The sequence below is a fragment of the Acomys russatus genome, chromosome 14 (genome assembly GCF_903995435.1).
Source record: "Acomys russatus chromosome 14, mAcoRus1.1, whole genome shotgun sequence".
Classification (NCBI taxonomy): Eukaryota; Metazoa; Chordata; class Mammalia; order Rodentia; family Muridae; genus Acomys; species Acomys russatus.
The window spans coordinates 9522605-9533960 of NC_067150.1; positions in this window are offsets into that span (position 1 = coordinate 9522605).

An 11356-nucleotide genomic window follows, 5' to 3' on the forward strand; every position below is an offset into this window, starting at 1 on the left:
TGGGGGTTGCTATTGAAAGTATGAGAAAGCACACAGCGGAAGTGGTCAAAGACAGAGAAAAGTGTACTGATGGAAAGCGAAACTGTCTTGGGTATATGACTTAAACTCTGTGTGTTTATTAACTTAGAATGGCCGTGGGTAGCTGTCTGGAAGAGTCAGTCTCCAAAGAAGATTTGCTGTGGGCATAAGCTTGTCCCGCGAGGAGAGATAGTCTGGCATCTGTGACCATGAGCTCAGATAGGGTCAGTCTCTCTGTTGTCTGATGGAGCCAGCTCCAGGCAGCTGAGAATCATAGGAAATTTCCATCGAGGATACAGGCGGCTTCATCTGAGCTGCGGCTCATGTTACCATCAGGAACCACACAGGCAACACAATACAGGGAAGTGCGGCCGGCGTTTGGCTCTGTGAGGGCCAAAGGGTTATGGATTATTCTTTCCGTGGGAAATAAACAGCTGGGAATCAAGTGGAGTGAAAGGAAAATTACTCAGTGAGAACAAAGTGTGGCTTCCTCATGACTCCTGATTAAGGAAATCTGTAGTCACACTCTCCGAAGAAGATAAAGCAGTGAGGAATGGCCACGCTACCTGGCTGACACTTTTGATTGACATAAATGGCTGGTCAATACCTTGACCACCTTCATGGTGAAATATAGCAATCTAAGTTGGTGCCCTGTGTATTAAGGTGGAATGAGAGTACTGTGAATCCTAGCCTTGCTGAGACATGGCGGTCCAACTTTCTGAGTCTTGGAATAGAGAAACCTGGGCTGAGAAGCTAGGTTTGTGTGTGTGTGTGTGTGACTTCCAAGTAACGATGTTTTCCCCTTAACAGACAGTTATGGGAAGTGAACGAAGACTCCACAAAAGTGTTGCATATGTAAATTACAGAGAAAGGGGCTGGGGTCCATGATCAGGGGCATGTGGGGTTCAGGATGGCCAGGACAGTGTCCAGCCCTTGGATGGCATACTAGACAGATTGGTGGACCCCAGCAATGTCCACATCCTGAGCCTCGACTACCTTGATTTCCACATTGAGGGGCCTATGCAGATGGCTAAGTTAGGACATTGATGTAGAGCCACAGTCCTGCTTAGTTCCATCCACCCAACCGACTGAGGCCCAAGGCAAGGAGCCTTTACTATAGAGAGGAAGTCAGTTCTTTGGAGTCTTCAACCAAAGCCACCAATTTTTTTTTGTTATTGTTCTTTAAAAATGCTAATTCTACAAGTTCTATAATGATAACCAAGGATAGCATCACTGGTGCCAACCAGTGCCAGAGGGTTGAGATTTCAGCTGTTCAGAAGGGGATGGGCCTTCAGAGGGTATGGCTAGCAGCATTTGAATGAATGCCTGAAGTTGGAAGTGCTGAGAGGAGGTGAGCATGGGGAAAGGGACTGGATTGAGCATAAGCTAGCAGGATTTTCTCCATATGGGGAAAAGCTTTCAGATTCCTCCCTCTAGCTTTTTGAAATGTCCTGTGTACATCAAAGAAAAAAAAATCAGCCTTATAACTCCTTAGTTGTAGGACATATTCTGTATTTATTTTGGCTTCCCAGCCCCCCTGAGAGCAGTTCATCTCTTCACCCTTGACTGCAGAAGCATTTCGGTCTGTGGAACCCACACTGTTTGCCTGTGACGCACCTGGGCTTTGCTGCTGCTGCTTTTAGGCTTGGGTCCCAAGAAGTCAAAGTCAAAAAACAAGGTTGTGGGATTCTCCCTGGAGTGTTTTGTAGTGCCAGCTCTCCCCTCTCAGTCTTTAACCCATCTCAAGGTGAGTTGTGTACCTGGTGCCAGCACAAGGTCCAATTAATTATATTCTTCCATACATGGAGACACAGTTTCTCAACACAGCCGATAGGAGAAATCCTGATTTTGTGTCCCTGACAGTGAAAGTCTGTCCTTGCTCTCCCTGAGCTCATGCTGATGTCCCTCCTCTGCACATGCTTCCTCCACTGCCCAAACCCCCCCCCCCGCCGTGCCTGACTCCCCAGGACTTGAGTTAAATGTCTTCTCCATGTGATCTCAGGTCATCAACCATTTTGGTACCTTCCTGGCTCTTATCACGGTTTATAACAATGCTTTAGTCTACTGTCTTCCCCTCCTACGGGACAGGAACTTTTCTAAGAACAAATTCTTTCAGACAGAGAGACATGACACCTGCTCAACGCACTCTCAGCTGGGCTTAACACTTGGGACAGTGACACCAGCAGGGATAAAGCTGAAAGGGAGGGAGGACTCGCCCCCAGTGAGGCAGAGAAACAGGTGTGAGGTGGCACCCTGGCAGGCATCCTCCTGTGTCGGGAACCCAGTCAACCATGCCAACACCACATGCAGGAAGCCAGCGCCACAGAGACCTCATCTTTCGTCTCCTTTCTCTCTTTCTCTCAACTGCTGCAGGAAGCCTAAGACCCAAGGTGACCAGAGATGTCCTGGAGGGTGAGAGAGGGTGAGTGGACAGGACCAATAGCAAACGCCACACCCTCCTAGCTCTGTCCCCAGCTCTGAGCCCAGCTCATTGAGTTCACTTATTATTCCTTTGCATGCAATCACAATTGCAAATAAATGACGAGTAAATCAAAGAAATTGGTTTCCTGCCACTCGTTTTATTGTACATCCCTTCTCGTTATTTCTGAGGAGGCGCTGCAGATATCTGTCCCATGCAGACTAGTCTGAGCTCTTTGAGGCAGATGGGCCCTGCAGGCAGCTTTCAGCTTGAGAAGGACTTCAGGGGATGGCAGGTGGTGACCAGCACAGCCTCTCCACTGTTCAGCTGTTGTGGGGGGGGGGGGGGAGGGCGCTTCATTCTGCTGAGGGGGAGAAGGACGGGCACTCACCCGTCCACTCTACTTCCCTTTGCTGTTCCTCCACCCTGATGGTGAGAGATGGTGCAACCTCCTGCAGCCACCTGGGTGTGTTCAGCCTGGTGGGACAACACACATCCTAACTGGAACAGAGACCTCCTGGCACTGAGAGAGGGGCCCATGCACGCTCCCCTCAGGTGAGTGACAGTCTTAGATGATGGATTCAAACACACAAGTGAGCAGGAGGAAGCTGTGCTGCTGGGACTTTAGTATGAACATGGGAGATTGTACCTTACATTGTAGGAGCAGCGTTATGACGTTGGTGGCCTGGCCCCAGGAGCCGGGTGGCAATGGAGGTGACAGGGTACAAGAGAGGATGCCTAGATATGTCTACTCTGAACAGGATGGTGTGTTTTGGATATTCGTTGTGCAGACCTGAGTCAAAGAAGTGTATTTATGCCAATATTTTTGATGCAGTTGTACTGGGAAATATCTTATTTGCATATTTACAATAGACAGAGTTTAGTCCAAAGTCAGAACCCTCAGGCTTTGCCTGGAGAAGGCTGATGCTCAAATGGAAAGGTGAGGCAGAAGCCTGGTCTGGGCTGGCCTAGGCTGGGCTGCATCCCTAGAGCGCTGTGTGCTCATTACCTCACACTTGCCTGCCTCTCAGCTCCGGCTCCCAGGGCTTAATCAAAACCACAGAGCCCTCAGAGGCAAATATGTAAATTATAGTTTGAATTATTCATCTGCAAAAGAGCTATTTCTTACCCGTATCTGAATTTATGTGACTATCAGTATGTCTTCGTCTTCTGTTTTTGCTGTTACGGAGGCCGAGTGAATGTGTTTCTAGGATTTTAGGATGAAATTGGTGATGTGGCACACTTGTGGGCTTATTGCCACATATGGAAAACAAAAGCCTGTATTACACTCAGTGATCTCAGTGGAAGATGCTCGCCAGTGGTAGAGACGTAAAAATGTGGGATGTACTCAGCACATTGTTTCTTAGAAATTACAAAAGAGGGCTGGAGTGTGGCTGAGTTCATGGGGCCTAGCTTGCACAAAGCTCTGGGTTCAGTCAACACTGCATAAATGGGATGTGGGTGTGCACACACGTGCTCCTAGCATCAGGAGATGGAGGTAGAATGATCAAGAGTTCAAAGTCATTCTCAGCTACATAGTTAAACCAAAGATAGTCTGGCTATATGAGGCCCTTTCTCAAAATAAAAATAAAAGAAATGACAGAGTGGCACGGGTAGAGGATCATAGAAAGCATGGCCCAATCCAGGAGAAAGGAGAGCAGAGGTTTGTTTTACTGAAAATCAATCAAGGTTCAAGGGAGGGGGGTTGAGTTATATGGAGAAATTATTTTCCTCAATTTAGAGCCAGTATCTCACTTACTAGTCTATACAGTTTAGTTTTAATTTCAAATTAACCTAGAGTGCTTTTTTAAAAACAGAAACTCATTACTAATCCAATTAGTACTTATTTGAGGACCCGTTGCATGCCGAATGCTGGGAACACTATGGTGAGCTCAGGAATCTCCTCCTACTTGGAGCTGACACTCACAGAATGTTCTAGAGGCCATGTTCAGATCCACTTCTCTGGAAAATGGGGTAACACTAATGATTCTCATTCCCTACCTGTCTTTCCAAGCTCCAGAGGCACTGTCATCCTGTGTCCACACTGCACTTCAAGATAAATTAAAATGGCAGCTCTGGTTGGGTGCCAAGATCTTTTTCTTGTCAAGAATATGGTTTTAAGTTTTGTTTTTTGTTTTTTACTTTCCCCGACTTCTTGCTTTCAGAGCACAATGCTACGTGCCACATTTTCTGAAACTAACAAATTTAGAGTTGGTACAGCAGTTCAGCTCTTTAGAAGGACGCCTCCCTTCTAAGCTCTGGCGGGCGTTTCCGTGTCACCTCAGTTTTAACAGCAGCCCTAACTACACCAATGTTCAGTGCGTAAAATGTGATCTCACCGTGAAGACATGCACAGTGCCACGATCCAAGGAATATGGCTCTTGTTCTCAACCAGCTGAAGGTAAAGGCATATGGGCACGCATGAGAAGCGCCCGAGGAGCCAGCTTCTACCACACCAGTGCTAAGGGAGGAGCTGGTTTTGGTAAACCATCAGAAACAGATGGGAAGGCTTCATTGTTGAAGATATCACGTAGGCAAATCAAGCTGGAACCGAGCTGGAAGCCTTCCTCCCATAGTGCTACACAGAAGATGCTACACAGCTGCTGGAGGAGAGAAGTCATCAACAGTCTTACTGGGCGTGTCTGCCATGTACTGCATTACGGACCTGCTTGGGAAGATGTGTCCTCTGGAGCAATAGTGGCATGGTTGTTTAAGTAACCAATTACTTTCTGATTTGGGTTCAGGACTGATCCGTGAGAATCAACACACACCTGGTTCTATAATCTGGTCAAAGCTTATGCCAGAGAGGTCACAACCCCAAGGGTCGAGGAGCTTACTGCTGATGTTATGCTAAATGGATGTGGAGTCGAATTGCTTTCTACGTATTTATGTTTCTACCTTTAGACTAGCTCTGCTCTCCTAAGAAGAGAAGCTTGTCTCTGCAGTGGGTAACAGGTAACACACAGGCCTCGGATTGGCGAAAGTGCTGAGATCTGCAGTGGGTAACAGGTAACACATAGACCTTGGATTGGCGAAAGTGCTGAGATCTGCAGTGAGTAACAGGTAACACATAGACCTCGGATTGGCGAAAGTGCTGAGATCTGCAGTGGGTAACAGGTAACACACAGGCCTCGGATTGGCGAAAGTGCTGAGAGTAACAGAGGACATCTGCATTGGCAGCCTCGAGGCCCAGAGAATAGCGCACCAAAGGGGGTGGAAAGATTGTAGGAGCCAGAGGGTGGGGAAGAAAAGTGTGAAGTGCTGTCTTCTGAATATGACATGGCCACTGAATCGTAAGCACACAGAAGTGAGGCTATCTACACATACACATAGACACATGTGCACACATGTACACACACCCACACCCACACCCCCCCCACACACACACACACATGAAAGTAGAGTTGATTAGAAGAAGGAATGAAGAAGAATAGGAAAGGTTGAAGGGAAAACATGATTTAATACATTGTGTACATGTATAACATTGTCAAAAATAACTGTCTTGATGTCCTATTGCTGTGAAGAGACACCATGACCACTGCAACTCTTCCAAAGGAAGGCATTTAGTTTCCTCTTGCTTATAGTTTCAGAGGTTCAGCCCATTATCATCATGGTGGGAAAAATGAAGGCAGACATGGTGCTGGAGAAGGAGCTGAGAGTTCTACATCTGGATCCACAGGCAGCAGGGGGAGAGAGAGAGAGAGAGAGAGAGAGAGAGAGAGAGAGAGAGAGAGAGAGAGAGAGAGAGAGAGAGAGAGAGAGAGAGAGAGAGAGACAGAGAGAGAGACAGAGAGAGAGACAGAGAGAGAGACAGAGAGACAGAGAGAGAGAGGGAGATTGTGACTGGCTTGGTCTTTGAAACTCCAAACCCTTCTCCCAGTGACACATCTGTTCCACCAAGGCCACACTTCATACCACCACTTCCTGGTGACGAATGTATTCAGATATAAGAGCCTATGAGGGCCACTCACATTCAAGCCTCCGTGATACTAACTAAATCTGAAAAGCAAGGAGAAGAGAGAAAGGGCAGGTGGAGGTCAGTCTGTGCCACTGTGCTGAGTGGAAGGCAGGGATGTGACCTCTAGAACAGGCTCCAGCAGCCTTTCTGACCACAGAGCTGCACAGCTCAGATTCTAGAAAGCTCTCAGCTCTGCACAGAGAGACAGGGTTCTGTGGAGGAGACTCATGCAGGCTGTCGGGTTTGCCAGAGATTGACTCCAGGGTCTTGTCATTAAACCTGTCAATGCTGTCTCCACCATCTGCAAACTGATAGTCAATCTGCCCCCACCTTATCTGCTTGTACCAAACTTACCTTTATAACATTGTTGCTAATTTTTTTGCTGCTGTTTTAGTTTGTATTAATTTATCATCTTCTCCCAAGTTGGCTCTCAGTGAATTTTTAAAATATTGGTTTTTATTATGTTTATTTTTAAACATATACATTTATATTACTACACATGAATATAATAAACTGCATACAGCAGGAAGAACCACGAGACAATCAGGAATCACATAAATATTACATTCATAGTGATTGGCTATTTGTATTTGACAAACTTGAAGTAAACATATTTTCTATCTTGTGTTGGGTCTAAATTTCTGAATGAAAATCAATATTTATCATATCTCATCTCTATTACCTTAAAATATCTATCTAGATCTAAAAACATCATAACCCCTAACCTACTAAGTTCAGTTGTAAAACTAAACTATCTGTTCTTCAACCCCATCAGAGAGTTGAGAAGGAATAAAATGTAATTACCTGAGTGACCTGGAAGTGCAGGTCAGCAGCTTCCAAAATGAAGAAATGGCTGAGACAGTTTACTACCTGAACAGTCACTCAACACTCTCTATAACATTGGAGCATCATCTTCAGCCTTTTGGCCCAGTATATCTGACAGACGTATTTGCGAGGCACTACTGAGGACTTGCTTACCCCATCTTGGCAAAGTTTGGCAGCCAACTCTGCCTGCATCTAAGCTTGCACATTTTTAGGCAGTATTCTGTCTGTGGCAGAAACAAAGACATTTTCCCCAGTGGCTTGTTTGCCACACTTGAAGCCAAGTCCATAAGGAGGTTTTTTTTGATGCTCATCATCTTCTTTTAGGTAGGCTAAGTGTTGCCAGGAGTTAACTTGTCTTGTCAAAGAATCTTTAGAATAATAAAAACATCTTTAAATGCCATATTCTGTAGGTCTTCGAGGCTTTCGAAGACCTTATTTTACCTTATCTATCTATAGAATCATACCTATCTGTTAAACCTAGGATGTATATCCTTGTGATAAAATTAGGCTAGTATTTGACATGACCATAATTTGTTCAACTAACAATTAGCTTGTAATACTTAATTATCCCAATCTCAGTGGATTTTAAAAACATTATTTATTTTTAAAATTAATTATTTATTCACTTTACAACCTTGTCCTGGCTCTCTCCTTCCTCTCCTCCCAGTCCACTCTTCCCTCATTCTTCCTCCTCCCCTATTCCTCAGAGAAGTGGAGCCCCTTCCTGTCCACCCACCCCAGCTTATCAAGTCTCATAAGGACTGAATGTGTCCTCTTCCTTCTGCTGACAAGGCAGAGGAAGTGATCAAAAAACAGGCAACAGAGTCTATGTCAGAGCAGCCCCTGCTCCCCTCACTAGAGGACCCACATGAAGCCTGAGCTGCCCATCAGCTATGTCTATGTAGAGGATCTGGGTCTAGTCCATGCATGGTCCTTGGTTGGTGCTTCAGACTCTGCAAGCCGCCCCACCCCCCTGCCCGCCAGGCCTTGGTTAATTGGCTCTGTTGTAGAGCTCCTGTCACCCCTAGGACTTTTTATCCTTCTCTCCACTTTTCCATAAGATATTTCACCCAAAGTTTGGCTGTGAGTTTCAGCATCTGTTTGGAACCACTGCTGGGTGGAGCCTCTCAGAGGACAACTCTACTAGGCTCCTGTCTGCAAGCACAGCAGGGTATCGTTAATAGTGCCAAGGGTTGGCTCTCTTCTGTGGGACTGGTCTTGGGTTGGGCCAGGCATTGGTTGGATATTCCCTCAATCTTTGCTCTATCTGCAATCTGGTGCTTTCTCAGAAAATTGGGAATAGCTCTACCTCAAGACCCAGCTGTACCACTCCTGGGCATATACTCAAAAGATATTCCACCATACAACAAGGACGTTTGCTCAACTGTGTTCATAGCAGCTTTATTTGTAACAGCCAGAATCTGGAAACAACCTAGATGTCCCTCAGCCAAAGAATGGGCAAAGAAAGTGTGGTACATTACACACGGCAATACTGCTTGGCTATCATGAAGGAAATCATGAAATTCACAGGCAAATGGATGGAACTAGAAAAGATCATCCTGATTGAGGTAACTGAGACCCAGAAAAACACACATGGCATGTACTAACTTATAAGCAGGGTTTAGCCATATATTACAGGATAGCCATACTACACTTCACAGACCCAAAGAAGCCAAGTAACAAGGAGGGCCCAAGGTAGGATGCTTAAAATGTATTTCTTAAATACACTATGTCTCTTCTTTCTGAGCAATGTGCAGCCTGATTAAGGGAATCCTACAGACACCCGATAGTATAAAACTCAGAGTCAAAAGGCAAATGTTCAGAGCTATTAGGAAAAGTCAGCCAACCTTGCTATTGGAACCTTTTTGTGAGGCTAGCAAGAAGCAAGCATTTTTCTCCTCTAATGAACTGAAGCAGTTTAGAAATCCGATGGCATTCTGCAAAAAGCCGGCCTGGGCATGGAAGGGCAGGTCTGGTACAGAAGGGGTTTCTGGGATGGCATTCAGCACATCTGAAGGGTGAGAGGGGTCATGCTCACCTTGTAAGACGGAGTAGACACACAGACTGTGTCCTGAGTCTAAGAGAGAGTGGACACACCAACTGTGTCTTGAGCCTGCATACCCCTTGAGAGCTCAGATGTCCTCTCTGCTTATGCTGAAAAAAAAAATGGAAGTGAGACTTTACTTAATAAACTCTCACCTATTCAGTACCAGCACCCAGTGTGTTATAGGAATTTCCATTATAGTATGCCATCATATTTTTACCAAAGTTTTAGATGGTACCCATCATCATTTGACATTTACAGGGAAAGAAAATGAAGCTAATAGAATTTGACTGACTTGTCCCAGTCCAAATCCTAACCACTGACATTTTTATCACTGACTCCTAAGTTTGGTCTCCGAAAGCCCAGCCTGGTGGTCCATACCTGAAACTCCAACACCTGGGAGGCAGAAGCAGAAGGATCATGAATTCAAAATCCTACTCAGCTACATAGGGAGTTTGAGGGTAGCCTGGGTTATACAAGTGCCTAAATCAACAGACAGACAGACAGACAAGACAAGACAAGACAAGACAAGACAAGACAGGCAGAAGCCAGGCTGACTGGACAAGTCTTTCTTGCAGTGGCACATTATACTGTTATGGCCTGGCCCACATGTTTTAACTGCAGGTTACTACCAACAAAGATCAATTACCACAGGCATCATAATCATCATTAGAAAAGATCACTTAACTCCGTAGAGATTGTAAGCCAGAACATGCCCTGGTTTGTTGCAGGCATGCTATGGACATTGAGCAGATCTGCCTGCTTTGGTCTCCCACGTACTGAGATTAAAGGTGTGCTCCGTTGCGCCTGACATCAGCTTTTGTTTTAATATGATGAGGGTGATTCAGAGCCAGATGGGGCAGCTGTTCACACAGCATTGTGGATGTGCTAAATGCCACCGAACGTTCCTTGAATGAGGAGGTAACCAGGTGTTCATGCGCCTGGGTAGTTCTTTGTTTCAGAGTGGCTGTTAGGATATAATTCCATGTGCTTGAAAATCCTTGCCCTGTGGAATTGATGGTTGAAAGTCCTACACTGAAATGTCACAGTTCCTGTGATTCTTTGAGAACCTTGGGATAGCTGGGAGCACAAGTCCCTGATGTGCAAGTCACAATGAGCCTGCATTATTTATTTATACCTGTTTCCACAGTGCGGCGTTCAGCATCTCAGCTCTGTTATACCCAGATCACGCGCGAGTGTGTGTGTGTGTGTGTGTGTGTGTGTGTGTGTGTGTGTGTACAATTATATATGCTTATGTATGATGTCTATGTATGTTTTATATGTTTATATGTATATGTTTGTATATAGGATCTGTATGTACATACATATATATACACATACAGAGAGAGAGAGACAGAGAGATTGAGAGTGAAAATATATGTTTTCTTCTGTAGAGAGCTATGGTCCGTATGACTCCTGGAATAAGAAGAGGAAAAAGAGCCTATGGTGATCCATTAGAAAAACTGGAACGAAAAAACAAGTACAAAGAAGCCTTGGGTTTGGAAAACCACCATCTGACGATGAGAACCACCATAGCGCAGATATCCCAAGTGCTTCAAAACCTCTGCTCAGCCCCATTCAATCTGATTTATTTAGTCTAGGAGGTTTTTATTTCTATTTAATATCAGAGTGAATTTCAACATGGCTGCAAAGTCCAAAAAAAAAAAAAAAAAAAAAAAAAAAAAAAAAAAAAGACTCTGCTATGCTGCTGAAAGAGGTATTGTGATCTCTGAAGCAGCTGGCCAGAGTTACACTCTTCTTTCTCTCACTTGAACCTCTCTATGTGTCTGAACAGTATGGGCATTTTCCTCTGCAAAGCAGTGACCAACCTAATTGCCCCTCCACAGACACAACATTTTGAAATGTTTTTCCTCACTCAGGTCAGATTCCCATTTTCTCACCCAGTACAATACACTTGCCCAGGAAACATTTCCAACAAGCCCCAACATCGATTCTCTGGGGCTTCAGTGCAGTGCACTGTGTTGCCCATGACACCACTGTCTCCATGGCAACCCCACCCCCAACTAGGCTTCTTGTGGTCAGAAGGAAAATAAATGCAGAGAAATTGCTGTTATGTCTTCATCGTTGTGAT